The sequence below is a fragment of the Octodon degus genome, unplaced genomic scaffold (assembly GCF_000260255.1).
Source record: "Octodon degus isolate 3935 unplaced genomic scaffold, OctDeg1.0 scaffold00130, whole genome shotgun sequence".
NCBI classification, from domain to species: domain Eukaryota; kingdom Metazoa; phylum Chordata; class Mammalia; order Rodentia; family Octodontidae; genus Octodon; species Octodon degus.
The window spans coordinates 5,332,832-5,340,218 of NW_004524706.1; positions in this window are offsets into that span (position 1 = coordinate 5,332,832).

Genomic DNA, 7,387 nt, shown 5'->3' on the forward strand with positions numbered 1-7,387 from the left:
CAAGGCTAAGGGCCAGACAACATAGCTTAATGGACTAAGCGCCTGCTTAGGCAAGCACAGGGGCCAGGTTCAATCCCAGGCAACACATGCCACGCTCGCCCCACCCCCAGCACACTGAGCTGGCCACTGAGACCTGGCATGGTGGCACACGCCTGTAATCCTAGCTCTGGGGAGGCTGAAAACAGGAGAATCACTACAAGTCTAAGCTGCATAGTAAGACCCTGTACCAAATACATTAAAAAATAAATAAATAAATGAGTTCAAGGCCAGCATGGGTAAGTTGAGATCCTGTCCCCTGCCCTCTCCAAAAAACAAGATATATTTCAACACTCTCTGGTATGAAAGAAAATAAAGACATATACATGGCTTGTTTTAGGTCAGATGTGGTTGCTAAGGTTGAGTGTAGCTCAATGGTAGAGTCCTTGCTTAGCATGTGCCCAGCACTGGATTTGATTATCCAGCACCATGAAAAAAAAATTTTTTTTGCATATAATGGCAAGTATATATACGCCATTATTATTTTTTTTAATGGATTTAGAACAAGGTATTCAGGGTCTCACTATGCAGATCGGATTTGTATCGATTCTCGTTTTCAGCTTCCTAAACACTGAGATTACAGGTGTGGCCACCATGCCTGTCTCAGGGTGCCCTTGGGGTGGGGCTGGCACAGTACACAGAGGATGGACCCAGCTGCTCTGCTCTGCTGAAGCATGCACTTTAGTCTGCTGAGCTATCTGGCCAGCTCTCTATTATTTTCTTTTTTGTTTTTCCTATTATTTTTTTCATTATTATATATTATCACTTTAATAACTTTTTGCTAATTTGTCAGTTCTAAGATGGTTTCAAAGATCCTTTTGTTTTTGTCTGTTGGGCATGGTGGCCAGTAATCGCAGTTACTCAAAAGGCTAAGGGAAGAGGATAGCTCAGTAGAATAAGCAAGGGCCTGAGTTCAATCCCCGGTTCCACCAAAAAAAAAAAAGGTTGAGGCTAAGGGCTGGCCAAATAGCTCAAGGGCTGGCTAAATAGCTCAGTGGATTAAAGTACCCGTTTAGGCAGACACAGGGGCCGGGAGTTCGAACCCCAGCCTACTGTGCTGGCCCTGTGCCTGGGACACGCTGAAACAGCGACTGAGACTGGGACCATGGCATGTGCCATAATCCCAGCACTTCAGAGGCTGTAAACAGGAGGTTCACTATGAATCCAATCTATGATGTGAGACCCTGTAGACCCTGCAGACTCTGTCCTAAAATTAAAATAATAATAATAAAAAAAGCGTTTGAGGCTAGCCTGGGCTGCTAACCTTAAAATAAATAAATAAATAAATAAATAAATAGTACTAGAGAGGTTGGCCAGTGGATGAGCACTTGCCTAGCATGTACTGATGCACTACAGGAGGCCTTGGATTCTATTTCTACCACCAAATATTATTTATTTATTTTTTTATTTATTGTATTTTAGGGAAGGGCCTACAGGGTCTACTGGGTCTCACTACTAGATCGGACTCATAGTGATCCACCTGTTTACAGCCTCCCAAGAGCTGGGATTACAGGCAGGAGCCACCACGCCCAGTCTCAATCACCATCTCAGTGCTCCCAGGGGACAGGGCCGGTACAGTGGGGCCGGCACAGCACCCCCAGCCCATGAGCCTGCTTGCAAGTGCTTTAATCCACTGAACTATTTTATTTTTTAACATAATTAAGTTTATTGATACATTTTAGATACATATAATGATCATATTCATCATAGGAACTTTGTACCTGCACATGATATATTTTTATTTCTCACTCTTTTATCTTTTTTTTTTTTAGACAAGGTCTTGCCATGGGGTCCAGGCTGGCCTTGAATCACAGTAGTATTCCTGCCTCAGCCTCCCAAGTACTGGGGTTACAAGCGTGTGCCACTAGGCACACACACACACACACACACACACACACAATTAGTTTCATCTTGAAATTTTAGCAAGATTGAAAAACCAGAAGTCCCACCTACACTCCCCTACTGAATGTCAAATTCCTTCAAAGGCTAATTAGATACGTTCCCCATTTCTTAGCCTCTTCTGGCAATCTCCTCATTCTTTGATGCATAAAGCTTTCTTATTTATTTACTTATTTGGTACAGAGTCTTGCTACGCAGCTCAGACTTGTGTAGTGATCCTCCTGTCTCAGCCTCCCCAGTTCTGGGATTACAGGCATGTGCCACCATGCCTGGTTTCAGCACAGCACACCCAGGATTCCGGGGCCTGCACAGCATATGGTACCGGGGATTGAACTCCAGTCCTTGCGCTTGCCAGGCAGGCACTTAGATCAATGAACTATCTCCCCAGCCCAAAGGTTTTCTTAAACTGTTTCTAAACCAGGTGTAGAGGTTAAGCTTAACAGCCTAGGTTGTATGGTAATAACAATAATCTTCTCTTCTGGATGGTTAACAACCTAAGTTTGCAGACCAAAATTAGAGAAAAAGGAGGGCCGCAAGGAAAGCCAACATTTTGGCCCTAGCCTTCCAAGGTCAATTAAGACTCAGGACATATCAGAACTTGTACTGTAATGTCATGTACCTCGGTAGTGTCCCAAATTTTCTGATCAAGGAGATTATGGGGCCAAAGAGGAAAGTGTTCGATGATGCAGTGTGCCTAAGGAGAGTCACATGGAGAGAAAACATTCTCTCAGACTTTCACAGAGAGCACATTGGCCAAGCAATGGCCGTGACTCATCCACATGACTGACACTGACAAAGGTTCTACAATCTGAGGTACAGGATCTCAGGATAAATCCTGAGGGGATTTCACTGACCTTATCAGACCCCAAAGCTACAATTCTTGTTGCATAGGTCCTGCTTTACCTTGGTCTTAACCATCCAGCAGAAAAGTATAAAAACGAAGTATAAGAAGTAAAGCCATGGTGTTATTTTGAGCTGTAGGGGACTCAAGTCAACAATTTCTGACATTGCCAGTGAAGCAGAGGACCCAATACTATTAGGGACTACTGAACTCTTTTAGAATATTCTGCTGAGTTTATACACCTATAATATTTAAATGATGGAGCTAAGCAAAAAAGGGGATACAGATGAATGTCCGTTTTGTATCTGTGTATTCAAAGTGGTTAGGATAGATATATAGTTACATTCTCTTAATGAAAAAAGGGATTTGCTCTAATGGTGTTTGTAAATAGGATATCAAGTCCGCATCTTGTACAGCAGTTAACCACTAGGAAAAATGTATGCAATGTGTTAATTATTGAAACTCTCAAAAAAAAAGAAACTCTCCTACCAATTTGGTTTGAAACTGTCTCATTGCTATTTGTTTCTCAATAAAATTATGGAAAAAAATTAAAAAAAAATAAACCAGGTGTAGTGGCACATGCCTATAATCCCAGCACTCCAGAGGCTGGGGGCAGGAGACAGGAGGATTAAATTTTTATTTATTTATTTATTTATGTGTGTGTGTGTGTGTGTGTGTGTGTGTGTGGCCAGCTCAGCCCACCAGGGGGTGGGGCTGGCTGGCGTGGTGCTGGGGGATTGAACCGCGGTCCTTGTGCTTTGCTAAGCTTGTTCTAAGTAGGTGCTTTAGACCACTGAGCCATCTCACCAGCCCCAGAGACAGGAAGATTGATGTGAATTCCAGGCCAGCCTGAATTACATGTGAGACTCTCAAAAAGCCAAAGCAACCACGAAAGGCCCTATTTCTCTGCATTTTCAAATCTCCAGCGCTTCTCCCAGTTAGCACTCTCTCTACCTCTCCAGTCAAGAGGCAATCTATCACATAGCCAATGTGGCACCTGGTCATCAGCTACTCAGGAGGCAGAGGGGGAAGCATCATTTGAACCCAGGAGTTGGAGACCATCCTGGGGGACTTAGCAAGCCCCTCATTTCATGTGACTTTTTGAACTGCAGTCTTACCTCCCACTGTGTAACCTTGATCTCTCTGTGCCTCAGTTTCTCACTTGCAAAATGGAATGTTATTGAAGGTTGCCTCCTTGAGCCATGAGGAGGAAATGAGTTCATCTAAGTCAGTCCACATACGAAACGCTTAGACCTTACCTGGTTCACAGAAAGTGCTGCTTCGTAGTGGCCAGTTTTACTGTTCTCAATTCATGACACTTAAATTACTTGCCATCTGTCTCTTTTATCAATCAACATGACAGTTTTCAACTAGCTCTGATACTTTGTGGAGGGAAGAGCTGCCTGAGCCACTCTCGAGCCCCAGGAGTCCTGCCCAGTGTGATTTCCTTCAATCACCTATGTAATGAATCAACTGGCCTTTTCCTCTATGCTCTACTCAGCACTCCAGGTGGAAAGGACTGTCTAGAAGATTATTTGGATCAGGCCTGAGTGGTTTCCTTCCTTCCAGTGCTACCAGTATGGGAGTTTAGGTAAACAATTTATGGACTCTGTGCACGGCTTCCTGGACTGTTGAGTTGGGCACAATGCCTTCTTTCTTCTTTTGTACTGGGAATCAATCTCAGGACCTTGGCAAGCACTGTGCTGCTGAACGTTATCCCCAGCTCTACAATGCTGATAAATAGTACTGATTTAAAGAAAAACAAGGGGCTGGTAAGATGGCTCAGTGGTCTAAGGCACCTACTTAGAACAAGCTTAAGCTAAGCAAAACACAGAGACCGTGGTTCAATCCCCCAGCACCACATGCCAGCCAGCCCTGCCCCCTGGTGGGCTGAGCTGGCCACACACACACTAAATAAATAAATAAATCTTAAAAAAAAAAAAATAAAGAAAAACAAAAACAAACTTTCTTCTTTGAGAGTCTCACTATGTAGTTCAGATTCTGAACTTATTACATATATATTCTTCCTGACTCAGATTCTTGAATGCTGACATTAATAGGCATGTGCTAACATGCCAAGCCAAAAAACAAAAACAAAAACAAAAAACAAGCCTTATTTTTAACAAGGCATGATGGCAGAAGAAGCCTGTAATCATAGCATTCTGGGATGCTAAAGCTGGAGAATTACTGAATGTCACCTGGGTAAGTTAGTAAGACCCTATCTCAAAACATAAAATTTAAAAAAGGGCTGGCAATATCCCTCAGTATAAAGGCCCTAGTTCCAATCCCCAGTATCACCCCTCCAAAAATATATTCTTAAACATCATCTCTTTCTGGGGCCAGGGAGATGGCTCAGTGGAATAAGCGTTTCCCTGGCAAGCGCAAGGGCCTGAGTTCAATCCCCAGTTCCACCAAAAAAAAAAAAACAAAAACATGTCTTTCACAAGGTGTACCCCACATTCCCAGTGTTGCTCCCTGTTTGACTCAACAGCTACACACCAACTGCTAGTCTAGCAGACAGAGGCAACTGACTGGATTCCTTCACTTTAGGATGGTAATGAATTATTTGGGAGTTTTGCTATTCAGACTTTTAGCAACTATCTATTTCCCATTTGACAAATACACTGGAAACTACCAAAAAGAAAAAAATAAAAGGTTTTGGCTTTACATTCCAAAATTTTAATTTAAATCAAGAAGCCTTTCTACTTGATATAAACTCACATACCCACAATGTCATTCAGTAGGCATTGCTGATACAGTGTCACATTTGGGTTCCAATTAATCACCTCAGGACCTCAGACTCACAGCCAATTTCTGTAACATGAAAGATATTTAAAAAAAAAAAAAATCTACCATATCAAACGATAACCACTTGAGATATGTATTTAGGGGCCAGGGAGATAGCTCAGTAGAATAAGCGCTTGCCTGGCAAGCGCAAGGGCCTGAGTTTAATCCCCAGTTCCACAAAAAAAAAAAAAAATCTTCCATTATCTTAAGGACTTCCTTCTGCTTCATCACCAGGATACAATAAAAATACTTGAAATTACTGTCACCAGTAATGATCAATAATAGGATGAGGGACTCATCAATGTTAGAAAGAAGGGATTTGAATGTGACTAGAAAGAACAATGGAGAGAAGATTGTGCTCCCTACCTCTGCAGAACCATGGACCACCAGAGAGGATGTAGGGGAAGGGCTCAGAGGCAAAGAGCAGTCCTGCAACACAGCTTGTCTTGGGCAGCAATGATTTGCAGGGAAGGCAGCGAGGGGACAGAAAAGATAAGATGCATCTACCCAAGATGAACATGAGTGTCTCCAAGTTTTAGAGATAAAAAAGGCACCTTCCCAGATGCTTGTCATTAAGAATCTGTTCATCCAGGAAGCTACTGCTCCACTAAAGCAAATATTCATTATGTAACTGGGACCACTTATTGGAAAACATAGTCATCAACCAGTGTCCAGCAGGAAGGTGCCTGATGCAAAGCCCAAAACTACCAGGAAGTAGTAGTAAGCAGCACACAGCGAACAGAGACCCTACAGTGAGATTTGTGAGATTCCAGATGAATGCCCAATCCCAGAGACGATCTTACATCTGGATGAAAAAAAAAAATTTATCAAACCTACTTTTTAGACAGACATGTGACCTATGGCACTTGTAAAATTGAGGAAAATGGCAGCTAAGTGGCCAACACAGAACACATTGAAAAATGCGAACTGGGCCCAGGGAGATATCTCAGTAGCATAAACACCTGCCAGGTCCTGAGTTCGATCCCTGGTACCAAAAAAGCTCAAATTGCTCCTCCACTTACGGGTGCAGTTTCCCTTCATCTGATTCTATTGAGTGTTCGCTTCTCAGAGGGCATCTTTCCATTTCTTTTGAATGAATTATCAGTGAGCTGCCCTCATGCATGAGCCAACTTTTGGCTGAGAACAGGTGGGAATATAGACATAATGCAAAACCAATTCAGAGAAAGACAATCTGATTTCGCAGCATTCTAGGTTAGCATTGTAACGGGGAAGTGTTAGCAGCATCAGGTCCCTTCCTCCCCACTATCACTTGGCAGTTGAATTGTAAGGACACTTCACTGTGTTGAGTTATATGCAGCTGCCTCTCTCACACAGTGAAGTAAACTGGCCATAAAGGGTTTGGGATATTCTTGAAAGGAAAAACCCTCCATGGCCAGTTCACAGTACTGCTACCGGGTCGTGACAATGCCCACTAGCTGAGATGTGAGGTCTTGGATTCTGGGGCAGGTATGTGTCTCCTTTTCACTATTTCCTGGTTCCTCCCCAGGACCCTAAATAACTACTTATCTTACCTCAAAAATACTGATACAAAGTTGTCTATGCTAGGAAAGTACAGTATCACCTTTTGAAATGGGGCTATATTTACAAACTTTATTTTTATCCCAAAAATACATATAAATGAAAACCTGCTCTTCAAATGCAGGGAGGCCCATGTGGCATTACATTTTTATCACAAAACATTATATGAAAATCAGTATGCAGCTCTTTAACACATAGTTTATATATATGTATATACATATATTTTATGTAAGTAGTTAATACTTTTCTACTTACACACTGTCCTATAAAGAAAAACTAGGAAAC